The 15,654-nt window shown below is 36.4% G+C and overlaps 1 long non-coding RNA gene across 2 annotated transcripts; it reads left to right on the forward strand.

Moving 5' to 3' along the window:
* The first annotated feature begins 6,709 nt into the window (after positions 1-6,709).
* LOC131544355 (uncharacterized) lies at positions 6,710-12,665 on the forward strand. 2 transcript variants are annotated; one of them, XR_009272100.1, is made up of 7 exons: positions 6,710-6,940; positions 9,722-9,877; positions 10,029-10,130; positions 11,432-11,558; positions 11,677-11,741; positions 11,826-12,041; positions 12,119-12,665. It is a non-coding gene; the product is annotated as an uncharacterized LOC131544355 (long non-coding RNA). The 2 variants fall into 2 exon arrangements; XR_009272101.1 differs by having other exon boundaries at positions 9,797-9,877.
* The last annotated feature ends 2,989 nt before the right edge of the window (positions 12,666-15,654 follow it).

Genomic DNA, 15,654 nt, shown 5'->3' on the forward strand with positions numbered 1-15,654 from the left:
CGACTACACTTAAGCCTGTGTACTCTCTTTATAAACAAATTTTGAAAGTGCTAGACAAAAAAACAAGGGACCATCATTATTGTACTATTTTGAAAAAGTTGTATTTTTTTAATTTTGATAATTTTGTATTTTATAGTGATGTATGCCTGATGTACAAAATTATTCATAATCTTGCTCCCCCTCCTCTTAGGGGATGCCTGGTCCATAACGGCAGTGCCGGTAGGACAAGAGCATCTGCTAGGGAGATTTAGTACCGCAGTATAGAAAAACAGTCTTTGGTCAAACAGCGTTTTCGGTTAGAGTAGTGAGGTTATGGAATTCCTTACCTACAAACATCCGAAGTATTGACAGTTTCACAGTTTTTAAAACTAATCTTAAGCATTGGCTACTATCTGAACAAATCTGTAACCATTAATGACTGTGTTGTAAGTTCTGTGTTTTTCATATACTGTTTTTATTTATTTTATATTTTGGATATATGTATTGTGATGTTTATGTGGTGTATATGTAATATTGTATGTTATTTTATTTGTTTACCTGCCCAGGGACAGCAGATGTAAATTAGCTATTAGCTAACTCTGGTTCAATTACTTCTAATTGTTCATTGTCCCTGTAAAAATAAACAATAAAATAAATAAATTATTCTGTTCAGGTGTGCCTAGTTAATTATCCTTGTTTGGTCTGAGCACTTAAGTTATGATTGAACATCTGACACATTTTCTCCAGGTTTTGGGTCGAGGGTGAGCCAAATAACCTTGGTGGATATGAGGACTGTATTGTTCTGAATGCTGCAGGCCCTATCCTGAGCAACTGGAATGATCTGTCATGCAATTACACAAGAAACGGATTTGTGAGAAATACTGAGAAATACATAGGCTTGTCATGTTTTTACTTGTATTATCGTATGGAGTCATTCTTATTGTGATATGAGAATGTATAATTTCCGATTGAGTTTACTGTCTGTTTTAGTTTATTTCATCATATTAACGGCTGGGTACTATGGCACAACAAACCTCTTATGTGTTGCTCCATTATAGCAGCATGTTAATATATGTCCTTATTTCAGCTGAGTCTCATTTGTTGGTCTGAAGTGTTGAGGTTGCAATTATTCGTCCGATTATGCTGATATTAAGTGTCTGTGCAACTGCTTTTGATTTACATTGCTTTCTTTTTTAATAAAACTGTTGATTGACGGTATTAGCACAGCATTTTTGTTTTCATTTCATATTCTTGTGCATCTGCTTCACTGTATTTGACACCTGACTATGGAGAGATTTCCTCCAGAACTGTGCAAAGGTATAAGGTGGATATTAGTAAAATAACATCTGACTATTTAAGTGAATATGCTGTAAAGTTAGTGAGGAGCGTCTCGCTGCAGAACACAAGATCCAGGGGTCGTGGTTGGATCCAGATCCAACCCTCCCACCTTACATATACTTAAATCTACCCATCTCCACCCCCTGATCCTTAAACCCACCCATCTCCACCCCTAAACCTACCAATCTCCACCCCCTAGATGTGGATCCATCCACGACCCCTGGATCTTGTGTTGTGCAGCGAGCCCTACTTGAAGTTAGTTGCCATTTTGGAAGCAGTAGATTGGATTGTAGAAAGCGGTGCCAACAGTTTTAATATGTAGTGATCAGAGCTGGGTAGTAACTGATTACATGTAATCTGGATTACGTAATCAGATTCGAAAAATTAAGTACTTGTAATCAGAGTTACATTTTTGTTTCAGCAAATGTGGCCCAGGTATATTAAAACGTATCTGGGCCAGTTTTGGCAAAGATGTGGCACAGTGAGCCCTGGCTAATATGGCTGTGAGCCTAAAGTGGCCCTTAAATGATGCCACAAATGTGGACCAGTTACCCTAAAAACATATTTGGGCCAGTTTTGGGAAAGATATGGCACAGGGAGCACTGGCTAATGTGGCTGAGAGTCTAAAGTGGCCCGCATATGATGGCACAAATCTGGCCCAGTTATCCTAAACAGTATCTGGGCCAGTTTTGGCAAAGATATGGCATGGTAAGCACTGGCTAATGTGGCTGTGAGCTTAAAGTGGCCCGCTTATGATGCCACAAATGTGGCCCAGTTATCCTAAAACATATTTGGGAGTTTACATACCCACCCAGACAGCAACCAATGTTGACTATGTTGCTGTCTAGGCAGCAAATTATTTTTTTAAACATGCTTTTAATGGCAGTTTTTTATATGTGTACTGTGCAGCATAAAAACAGAAGTGCACTATAATGATAGTTCTTACGGTCAAGGTTTCTGTTCATTTGAACTTTGTTTTCCTTTTGCGCCGTTTCCCTTGTTGTGTTGATTGTATTATTGTATTTTATTTTTTTATATTAATGATCTCCCTCAAGTATGTCTAGGTGTTAACGTTCTAATGTATGCAGATGATACTGTACTTTTTGTCCATGCAAGAACTAAAGAACTTGTTGCAAGCAAATTGACATCTGCATTAGTGGAAGTTTTTGATTGGTTAAACATGTCTTGTCTGTCTCTTAATGTAAGCAAGACAGTTTGCATGTATTTCACTGCACGAAAACATAATTCGGTGAATCCAGACATTGTATTTAATGGTGAAGCAATTAAATGTGTGACACATGTCAAATATTTAGGAATAATAATTGATCAGCACCTATCTTTTAAAAAACAAGTAAGAAGGATTATAAATAATGTTAAATTTAATCTAAATAATTTTAAACACATCAGGCATCAATTGTCTCAATCAGCTGCACTACTTTTTGTACATACTTTGATTCTCCCTCATTTGTCATATTGTATAACAACATGGTCACAGGCAGGTGCGACTACACTTAAGCCTGTGTACTCTCTTTATAAACAAATTTTGAAAGTGCTAGACAAAAAAACAAGGGACCATCATTATTGTACTATTTTGAAAAAGTTGTATTTTTTTAATTTTGATAATTTTGTATTTTATAGTGATGTATGCCTGATGTACAAAATTATTCATAATCTTGCTCCCCCTCCTCTTAGGGGATGCCTGGTCCATAACGGCAGTGCCGGTAGGACAAGAGCATCTGCTAGGGGAGATTTAGTACCGCAGTATAGAAAAACAGTCTTTGGTCAAACAGCGTTTTCGGTTAGAGTAGTGAGGTTATGGAATTCCTTACCTACAAACATCCGAAGTATTGACAGTTTCACAGTTTTTAAAACTAATCTTAAGCATTGGCTACTATCTGAACAAATCTGTAACCATTAATGACTGTGTTGTAAGTTCTGTGTTTTTTCATATACTGTTTTTATTTATTTTATATTTTGGATATATGTATTGTGATGTTTATGTGGTGTATATGTAATATTGTATGTTATTTTATTTGTTTACCTGCCCAGGGACAGCAGATGTAAATTAGCTATTAGCTAACTCTGGTTCAATTACTTCTAATTGTTCATTGTCCCTGTAAAAATAAACAATAAAATAAATAAATTATTCTGTTCAGGTGTGCCTAGTTAATTATCCTTGTTTGGTCTGAGCACTTAAGTTCCTGTATGTTCACTTTGAGTTTGTTTGGTCTTACGTCTTAAAAGTTGCTGTGCTACATTGTGTTCCCAGACAGCAAGCAGTGTTGGCCCAGATCCGGCCCATGTCTGGCCCCGCATGGATTTCACATGGGCCAGATGTGGGCTGAATCTGGGCCAAAACTAACTATGTTGCTGTCTGGGTTTGGATTTACCAGTGTTGGATTAAAGACTTCTGATATGTAACCTTTCATCTTCATCATGCGCTCTTTAACACAGCGTAACTGTGACACTTACAGACTTACTATGTGAGTCTGAGTGAGAAGCATTTAGGTTCAAACTTGTGAAGGACTTATTGGAATGTGTCTTTGAATATTTATCTGTGACATTTGAATTGTTGCTTGTGCAAAACCTGGGTCAGGATGTTTTTACCAAGTAGGACATGTTTCTGGAAATTATTTGAACATTTACGGAGAACATTTTAAAATTTTTCTTAAAAATTTGTTGAGTATTGTTGATGCATGTTAACTCACTTAAGGCTTAGTGTGGCAAAAATAATGTATATTGGTTTATTTGGTTCATTATTAGCTAAAATGTGCCTGTGCAGTGGCCTGCTTGTGGAGCTCTGCCAAAATGCCACCATTCCATGCAGCATGTGGTGCCACATGAGGAATATCGGGAAGACCAGGGTTAAAATACAGTTTAAAAATAAACTGTGGCCCACATTAGGGCCAGTTTTGGTTTATTTGTTTGGCTTACATGCAGCAATGCTAAGGTTTACTTGAGGCCCAAATGTGGCAAACAGGACCTGACTGCCCAAATGCCATTATTCCACATGGTATGTGGGCCGGAGCAAGGTCCCAGACAGCAAGCAGTGTCGGCCCAGATCCGGCCCACATCTGGCCCGCATGGATTTCACACGGGCCAGATGTGGGCTGGATCTGGGCCAAAACTATGTTGTTGTTTGGGTGTTGGATCTGGGCCAGAATTAAAATAAACGTGGCCCAGAATTGGGCCAGTTCTGCTTTATTTTTATGTATTTATTGTCACGACTGACATGTGGCCTTCCTATGGCTTGCTTGTGGCCCAAATTTTTCAAACAGGAGCAGACAGCCCAAGTGCCATATTCTTCACAGTATGTGGGCCAGAGCAAGGTGTTGGATCTGGGCCGGATTTGGGCCAGAATTAAAATCAATGTTGCCCAGATTTGGGCCAGTTCTGCTTTATTTGGTTTATTCGTGGCTGATATTGGGCCTTCCTTTGGTTTACTTGTGGCCCAAATTTGGCAAACAGGAGCGGACCGCCCAAGTGCCATCATTCTTCATAGTATGTGGGCCAGATCTGGGCCAGAATTAAAATCAATGTGGCCCAGATTTGGGCCAGTTCTGCTTTATTTGGTTTATTCATGGCTGACATTGGGCCTTCCTTTGGCTTACTTGTGGCCCAAATGTGAACATGTTCATCAGTAGTTGATGCAATGTTGAAACCCTTCTTAAGCCTGAAATGATTTTTGTAAATCCAGTGGTCAAATGCTGTTGCCACCTGACTAATGACTGATCTTTGTGTGAATGTCCACAAAACTGGACTATATATACATAATGTATATAATCAGTAGGCTATTTTAGAAAGGAAAATGTAAAAGATGAAAAAGAGAAATTGGGGAGAATCAATGAATTATGAATAATATATGAATAATCATGTAATCCATAAAAAAGTAACTGTAGTCTGATTACGGGTATTTTAAAATGTAATTTACTCTAATTACAAGTACTTGATTTTTGGAATCTGATTACGTAATCCACGTAGTTACTACCCAGCTCTGCCAGCAGACAATGCATTTACTGAACAGAATGTTATTTTAACAACATAAATATTAATCGAAGTTGTATTTTTATTACAATCCATACTTTTTTAATAAATATTAAACACAGCAGAGAGCATCTGTACATATAAAACAACAACTCTTAATCTATATTTAGCTAACTGAGGCATAATGATATTGGAATATAATAGCAAAGACCCAAAATGTAGGCTAAGGTAAATAACGTTAAGCTGTTATCAGTTTATGAAACAGAAGCTTATTTTTATTACAAAAATATATACCCAGGAAAGTTATTTTTACGCAGAAGACAAAAACTTTAATCTAAAACTAAGTAAAATATTATATTATAATATAATATATTAAGAGTCTATTTGCTGATGTTTTGATGTTCAAACATGAACTTCCCCTAAAACAAAAAGATGCTATGTTAATTAACTGGGGGGGATTGGGGGGGTCTGATCTGATCAGGGCTGTGTTTCCCAAAAGCAACTATGGTCACAGGTTCTGTCGTTACCAATAGAGTTCAGTGGAAAAAAACAACCATAGTTAGCTAACGATGGTTTTGAGAAACGCACCCCTGATTTGTGCCACAAAACCCCCATGTTGAATTTGAAACTGGCCACTTACTTTCATGTATTTCAGGAGAAATAGGTGAATTTACGTCCAGCGCAATTATCAACATCGACATTATTGTGCCTGCATGACACGTCGCTATGGAAATAATAAAATTATATGTATAGGTTTCCATTATTTAATATTGTGTTTTCGTATAATTACCACTGTCCATTGACATACTATATCACAAATTAGAATAAAATAAAATAAACTGTCATTTCATGTAGGCTACTCTTGGGGGCCCTCTGGTGGCCACGGGGGCCCTAAGCAGCCACTTAGTTTGCTTATGCCTTGGACTGGCAGGAGTGATTCATTTAGAGCCCGAGATTGTGTGATTCATTTGAGTCTGCGCAGGAGTGATTCATTTGGAGCCCGAGTCTCCACAGTAATGATTCATTTGGAGCCCACGTCTGTGTAGTAATGATTCATTTGGAGCCTGAGTCTACACAGTAGTGATTCATTTCAAATCCGAGTCTGCATAGTAATGATTTGGAGCCTGAATCTGCACAGTAGTGATTATATGACATCATCTGAACTTGACCTAGACCTTTAGTGAACTGACACACATTAGGAAAGCCAACTGATCATTAAAAAAAGACATTGACATTAGCTTGGCCATTGCTGTACTGTGAGTATTGTTAATTTATGAATTGGTGAGCTGAATTGCACAAATAAGTATTGTATTGACAAATTATCTCTCATGCTCAGATTAGATTTCAGACTGCAGGCCAGCTACAGTGATTAAACTACTGAAAAATGTCTGCTGCAGCAACCCGTTCTCATCAATCTGCGTATAAATAACACGACTTTACACTTTCAAATTGCGTGTAATACATACGCCAAAATCCAATTTTGCGTGCATATGATACGCCAAACCTTCCCATTAACTTCAGTGGAGAGCAGATGCGTCCGAATACCACGCAGCATCTTCAGCAGCAGTGACGTCACCAGCGAGGCTCGGTCACGGCCCGGTTCGCCCGGTTCACCTGATGCGCGTGCACCTTCAAACAGGTAAGTAAAGGCAACGCTCTTTTTATGTAACGAGATCACGTGTTTAACGGTATTATTTTAATTATGTCAGTGTTTCTGCATCACATTAGATGAGGTAATGTGTTCAAATGAGTTGTTAGTGGAGCTAGCACAGCTGCTAGCCTGCCATTGACATTAGCCTAAGCTAACTTCTGCTGTATATTATAGACCTATCTATAATATAGATTTTAAATAAATCAATAAAGACATGGGTCTTCAGCTTTTAGACATGGCTGATGACAGCACAACAAATCAACCAACCCAGTATTGTGTGATAATTGTGATCATGTAAAAAGTTCATACATTTACCATATTTTTACCATAGTAACTGTTGCTCGACCATGTCATGTGTAGTCAATACACAGTAACTACAACATATACCATGCCTCTCATCACCGTAACTGTAGTTTTACTGTGGTATTTTTTGTAGGTATGGTAACCACAACACCTTTTCATGATTTTACCATAGTAAAGTAACTGTGTTTACTGTCTACTCTTTGTATGGGTTTACCACAGTAACTGTAGTTGTACTGTGGTATTTGTAGTTAAAGCACAATAACCACAACATGCACTATGAGTTTACCACAGTAACTGTAGTTGTACTGTGGTATTTGTAGTTAAAGCACAATAAGCACAACATGCACTATGAGTTTACCACAGTAACTGTAGTTGTACTGTGGTATTTGTAGTTAAAGCACAATAACCACAACATGCACTATGAGTTTACCACAGTAACTGTAGTTGTACTGTGGTATTTGTAGTTAAAGCACAATAACCACAACACGTAGTATGAGTTTACCACAGTAACTGTAGTTTTACTGTGGTATTTGTAGTTAAAGCACAATAACCACAACATGCACTATGAGTTTACCACAGTAACTGTAGTTTTACTGTGGTATTTGTAGTTAAAGCACAATAAGCACAACACGTAGTATGAGTTTACCACAGTAACTGTAGTTTTACTGTGGTATTTGTAGTTAAAGCACAATAACCACAACACGTAGTATGAGTTTACCACAGTAACTGTAGTTTTACTGTGGTATTTGTAGTTAAAGCACAATAACCACAACATGCACTATGAGTTTACCACAGTAACTGTAGTTTTACTGTGGTATTTGTGGTTAAAGCACAATAACCACAACACGTAGTATGAGTTTACCACAGTAACTGTAGTTTTACTGTGGTATTTGTAGTTAAAGCACAATAACCACAACACGTAGTATGAGTTTACCACAGTAACTGTGGTTTTACTGTGGTATTTGTAGTTAAAGCACAATAACCACAACACGTAGTATGAGTTTACCACAGTAACTGTAGTTTTACTGTGGTATTTGTAGTTAAAGCACAATAACCACAACATGCACTATGAGTTTACCACAGTAACTGTAGTTTTACTGTGGTATTTGTAGTTAAAGCACAATAACCACAACATGCACTATGAGTTTACCACAGTAACTGTAGTTTTACTGTGGTATTTGTAGTTAAACACAATAACCACAACACGTAGTATGAGTTTACCACAGTAACTGTAGTTTTACTGTGGTATTTGTAGTTAAAGCACAATAACCACAACATGCACTATGAGTTTACCACAGTAACTGTAGTTTTACTGTGGTATTTGTAGTTAAAGCACAATAACCACAACATGCACTATGAGTTTACCACAGTAACTGTAGTTTTACTGTGGTATTTGTAGTTAAAGCACAATAAGCACAACACGTAGTATGAGTTTACCACAGTAACTGTAGTTTTACTGTGGTATTTGTGGTTAAAGCACAATAAGCACAACACGTAGTATGAGTTTACCACAGTAACTGTAGTTTTACTGTGGTATTTGTAGTTAAAGCACAATAACCACAACATGCACTATGAGTTTACCACAGTAACTGTAGTTTTACTGTGGTATTTGTAGTTAAAGCACAATAACCACAACACGTAGTATGAGTTTACCACAGTAACTGTAGTTTTACTGTGGTATTTGTAGTTAAAGCACAATAACCACAACACGTAGTATGAGTTTACCACAGTAACTGTGGTTTTACTGTGGTATTTGTAGTTAAAGCACAATAACCACAACACGTAGTATGAGTTTACCACAGTAACTGTAGTTTTACTGTGGTATTTGTAGTTAAAGCACAATAACCACAACATGCACTATGAGTTTACCACAGTAACTGTAGTTTTACTGTGGTATTTGTAGTTAAAGCACAATAACCACAACATGCACTATGAGTTTACCACAGTAACTGTAGTTTTACTGTGGTATTTGTAGTTAAAGCACAATAACCACAACACGTAGTATGAGTTTACCACAGTAACTGTAGTTTTACTGTGGTATTTGTAGTTAAAGCACAATAACCACAACATGCACTATGAGTTTACCACAGTAACTGTAGTTTTACTGTGGTATTTGTAGTTAAAGCACAATAACCACAACATGCACTATGAGTTTACCACAGTAACTGTAGTTTTACTGTGGTATTTGTAGTTAAAGCACAATAAGCACAACACGTAGTATGAGTTTACCACAGTAACTGTAGTTTTACTGTGGTATTTGTAGTTAAAGCACAATAAGCACAACACGTAGTATGAGTTTACCACAGTAACTGTAGTTTTACTGTGGTATTTGTAGTTAAAGCACAATAACCACAACACCATGCTTTTACCACAGTAACTGTACTGTATACTATTTGTAAAGCAGTGCTTGCCACGCCTTTAATATGTTTTTGTGAAGTAATTCAATATTTTTTTTCTGTCTTGCAGTTAACGCCAGATCACATACTCCAGCAGCTCTTTTAAGAAGCCATCTCTCTCTCTCTCTGTCTCTCTCTCTCTCAGCTTTTCCGTTCCTATTTTGCTGATCTTGAAGAAGCTGCCAAGAAGGCTGAACAAGTTCTTCAAAGATTCAACCCTTCACAGGTAATGTTGAACACATTTAGCTATAGCTGATTTGCTTTAATGAACGCATCCTTAATAATGTTTCTTTACAGTCCTTCCTCTCAAATATTTTGGTCACTTTGGTCATTTTTAACACACTGTCTCAACATGTATATATTTCTCTTCATTTCAGCTGAAAGGGAAGACCAAAGGAAGGCCTGTCATGGGATTTGAATTTGAACATCTTGTGTGTTACGGAGAAGACCAAAAGCTGCAAAGACAAATACTTCCAATGGTACGTCTGTGTTGGTCTGAGCACCTTGACTAAACTGTACTGCAGTTACATTTGCACAGCATTTGATGTTTCTTTAACTTTGGTTTACGTAGCCCATCAGGAAGAACCCTCAACAAAGTGTCATGTAGAAGTAGTAATAATTCATACAATTTACCAAGTCAGCAAATTCATATGATATTGTACAAGCGTACTCATACAAAATTCTACCACTTTTACTCCTACTTCTGTCATTGGCCATTGCCTCAACTCTCCTGCAGAGTCAAGTCAAGTCACTATTATTTGTATAGTGCTTTTAACAATGCAAACTGTGTCAATGCAGCTTTACATCAGCTTTACAGTATTTATATGCAGATTGTGCCCGTTGTAAGTAGTCAGAGTGTTTGTATCATAAAGTTTATTTTAAGTCCATTGGAATCTTTATTAATCTTTACAAATTGGTGCGGTCTCTTCCCGTTCTAACAGTACATGATACCTGTCCACACCTCAGCGTCTGCCTTTCTTTCCGTGTTGATTTTTATTGAACATATCTGTCTAAGAAGCAAGAGTCTGGAAATGCTGTTTTAACTTGTTACGTGACAAATCAGATCTTCAGTTAATTTGGCCAAATCAGATCACTTAAAGCTGTTCACTGCAAGAACAAGAACTATAATGATAACTATTTTAGCATCCACACCAACAGACAATAATGTTCTGTTTATTATAACTGCACACTGTGATTGTTGTCTGCCATTTAAATGCTCCAGCTCTTTAAAGTCTGGTGGATTCTGATTGGCTGTCAATGTTTTTATTGTTCATCAGCTGGAAAAAATTGTTCTGAAAGAGTCAAAAGAGATTCCAATGATATTGTTCCTCTGTGTCATTAAAGGTTAAATAGCTGCAGTATAGACTCATCATTGGTGTGAAGATGCTTTTAAATTGCTTACAACAATACCACCAGCATTTAATCATATTTAAAATAATTCATCATAATATAGCTTGCGATTGAAGAATACAGCTTTTTCCAATGCTGTTTTCCTCTTATTCTGTAAAACGTACACACAAAAGTCTGTTTCTCTTCATCTTATTCCTTTACTCCGTCACTCACTCACACATTGTTTTATACTCTATTGTAAGGTAGAAACTGAGAGTTTGCGTGATGGCATTTTCTCAGACTCTGAATCTGATGTATACAGATGAACTCAGGAGCCTGCTAGAGTTGCCAGGGAACTTGAGCTTGAAGTATATAGTTATAACTGCTTAATTTATGTTTAAACAACAATAATAATTAAACATGGGGTCAATAGATATTTTCTTGTTTACAGCTAAAGACCAAAAACGCAAAGAAAATCAGTCACAGCAAGCCGGTCAAACCAGTCCTGTTGGGGATGAGGAATGAACATGGCCTGCACTTGTGCCCAAACAGAAAAGAAAAGTTGCACATTTCCACTGGTATGTATGTGTTCAAGCTATGCAGTATATGTGGTACAGCATTTTATGTTGATCTCTCAAAGAACTCTTCAAGTTAGACTCAGAAGTTGTCATTTTTCACATACACATCTTTTTATAGCTCCTAGAATGAGCAAATCAGCTGTGCATCATCTCTGGGATTTGGGCAGGAAATGACTGAATATGGTGAGTACTGACACCTGCACCTATTCACCAACACTATTTTTCTGGAGTTATCATTGACTTATTGTTTTGTCTCTTTGTTTGAAGGAGGATGAAGCCAGTTGATGAAGATATCAATTCAGTGGCCACCAAGTGAAGCACTGCTGCCTGAACCCATCAGATATCTGCTGTGAAGACTGCGTTCACGAACAGCTCTACTGCGACAGCTCAGATGTTACGGGCCATAAAAGAAACTTCACAACTGAACAACTGGAAGATAAGAGGAGGGATTCATTTAGGCCATAACTCAATCAAGAATCAATGGTAAGTCCAGTGCAACAATTAAAAATACTATATTTTGTTTGATTACCACACCCTAAATACATGTTTTGTCCCTCCAGGACATCAAGACCAGGTGGTGTGTGAGGAAAGCACAGAGGACTGTCAGAGACTCCAGCCACCCGAGCCATGGATTGCTCTCACCGTTACCATCAAGCAGATGTTATCGCAGAACCTTCACCAGCAGACTGCAAGACAAGTTCTTTCCACAGACAATCAGACTGAACTGAACTCGTACCAGCAACACCACACACAGCACACCAACCTCTTATGTACTGCACTCTATCACTTACACTGACTGGACTCTGACTCACTATTATTCTGCACCGTGACATTCTGTTTGCACTAATTCATGCCGTACTGCACTGCAAAGATATATATGTACTGTGATTATTGTTTATTATTGTTTTCATTTCATGCTCTCTGTATAGAATAATATTTACCATATATTGTTCTCTTTATGTATTGAGTTCTTATATATATATTTGTGTTGCATATATATATTCAATACATGTCATCCATAATGTCATGCTGCAGTTTGCACAGAAGACTTTCACCACCTGTACACTTGCGTTCATGGTATTGTGACAATAAAGTGATTTGATTTGGTCACGTCTTTTGTTCGTCAGTTGTACTGTAGGGTGCTGGGTAACAACTGAAAAATTGTTTATGACATGGAAGAAGAAGATTATGATAGGGACATGGACAAGCAAGCAAGAGGAAGAAAACCAGGAGAGCTCTAATGATGAGCAGGAAACTGAATGTGATTCTATGATGCTCAAGACATTTCACCATGCATGCATTTGGGTGGCTTCATCTGATTAAAATAATATGGTTGAAACATAACCCATTTTTATTTCCCTTGACTATCATGTCTTAATATGCTACTTTAGCTGTCTTTATGCTGTGTCCTCCAGTAAATTATTGCACATAGTGTTGGATAATAAACTATGAAGTAAATATTCTGTATTAGGGATGGTGTTTGGTAAATACACCATTTAATTTAGTAAACAATACATATAATTACTATGATTGTTTTAATTAAAACATGAACATTTACAAGAAGGGAATGCTGAAAGATGCATTAGAAGAGACTGCATGGACTATATTGCTGCAGGCACTTCTTGCACAACTGTATTCAGTTTACCAGGGAAAGATCAACATGAATCCTATACTGTATTATAAGCAAGATGAGCATGTACATTACTGATGTATAGCACCTGAAGAGGACAAAGATAAGACATTTATAACACAGAGATACAAATTTAGTCTTTTATATTATGAATTGCATGAATTGTATGGCTTTTGCATCATAAACCACACACTGTCTGTAGCTTGTCTTACTGAATGACACATTGGCCTTACAGTACAATGAAGTGTCACAATATATATTAGTTGTTTAAATTGGTGTCTTTGTTTACTGTCAACACTGTATTCTTGCTCCTGATCTAATGAAATAAATGGAGCACTTTCCAAATAGGCACTGATGTAGATTTGTTTGGGGTCTATAGTTATTCTAAGATAACTATGACTTGCAACTTACATATTGACGAGTTACTGAAAAGACCATCTAAAAACTGTGACTCAGCACAGTTAGTTGTGATATCGAGAATAGATCTGTGTATGTTGTACTGCCCTTCCATCCTCAGGGGCCCAGTAGAGTCCCCTGGAGGAGCAAAAACAATTAACATTTCAAATGGCTGTAAATCAAAGTCTGATTATAGTTTTAAAGAGAAATTTGGCAGGACAACTACTTATGCTGTGGTAATTAAATAATGTTGGACAGAGTTTTCAAACATAATATGGAAAGGTGGTATAAAGGTGTTTAAAAGAGTGCTCTTAGTAAAATACCAAATTTCAGCCTGCCTCTTACATATGTCATAAATGTTTGCACAATGAACATGTTTAAATATACCTTTGTTCAAAAAAGATTGTATTTTCCCCCATTTTATTATTAAACATTTTAAACTACATTACCCACAAGCCTCTGCCATTCAAACGCGAAAAGCATGGCGCTGGTATTTGTAGTTTAATAAAGTTATGCTCAGGGTTAGGGTTACTATCTCGGTAAAGTGGTAATTTCTCACGACATAGCAACACTGCATTGTTAACTGAAGGTATTACTGACGTAATAATAACAGCAAAACGTACTTTACAACATTAAGCTTTTTTTAATTTGGGTTAAAAGATAGTCCAATCACAGCGAGTTCTTCGACTGCCAAGTTCACTTCAAAGCCAATGGCAACCCAGTTGAGCAGAAGCGTCACACTTACTTGTCCATATATGGTAATTTGTAACAGGATCTTCCGGGGTCTTGGGGTGAATGGACAGATAATCAGTTAAATGTTTATTTGTCTCCACTCATTATAAAATTACAACAACAGATTGCATCGTGTGGTTAACCTGATGTAGCAACAGATTTGTTGATTACAGTGATTTTTTTTCAAACAAGAAATAGTTCCCATTGTACACATTGTTTACACTAATATTAATGTACAATATTTAAACTCAAAAGTTTGCATACACTGTGTGAAAAACAAATAAGTCAAAATGTTTAATTTACTTACAAAAAAACCCTCTGATAATTATTCAAACATGCTATATTTTTCTACTATTCAATTTTGCTTCTGTAACACTTACAGTGTATTTATAGTGTATTAAAGAAAAACAATCAATCACTTGTTTCCTGGAAATGGACCCTACAAACTTGTCATTCTTAGATCTGCCAGTTGAACTATGCAAAAATAAAAATATATATATATATATATAAAATAAAAAATAATGAATCACACATTTTGTAGTCATTTTACAACGTTTATTGATATCTCAAACTTTTCCCATATAGTTCTCTCTCCAGTTTGTGCCACTATGGAGAAAAAAAATGAAAACAAAAAGCAGTTGATTATAAAATGTATTTGCATGGAGGTAACTAAGAAATATGCAACAGAAAACCCTTTAAAAACATTGTCTATATTCAAAAATAAAAGAGAATTTGTTTACAGAAAATGTTATAAGATATCAAATAATACGCAAGGCTCCATTTGAAAAGTGCATATTTTCTTCTCTTTAACAAAACAAATAAAAAGGCAAAAATAATTAAAACAATATTTCAATATTTTACAATTATTACCTTTAAAATATATCTCCTGTAATCATTGTTTGCTACTATTGTGACTAAATGCAAGACAAATTAATGGTTAATATTAATTATAATTTTAAAATGATAAAAGTCAACCATTTTGAGCAAGAATATATATATATATATATATATATATATATATATATATATATATATATATATATAGTGATAGTGACAGGAGTGCAGTGCTCACAGTAGAGATGGGAGTGTTAACTGTACAGGAGAAATTAATACAAGTATACATGCTAATATTGGAAGTTTGCAGTAAAGGACTGAGAGCAGATCTGCCACACGAGAGAGAGAGAGATGTGGAAGCTTTTGGAAGGGCTGATATTGTGGAAAGCTGATGGAGTAATCTGTGAAAAATCCTGCAAGACAGGAAGAGACAGAATTGAACACATGATGAATAATAAATACATTGACAACAACAAATGGTAGACAACAACATAATTGCAGCGT

Source organism: Onychostoma macrolepis, chromosome 01 (genome assembly GCF_012432095.1).
Source record: "Onychostoma macrolepis isolate SWU-2019 chromosome 01, ASM1243209v1, whole genome shotgun sequence".
In the NCBI taxonomy this organism is placed as follows: domain Eukaryota; kingdom Metazoa; phylum Chordata; class Actinopteri; order Cypriniformes; family Cyprinidae; genus Onychostoma; species Onychostoma macrolepis.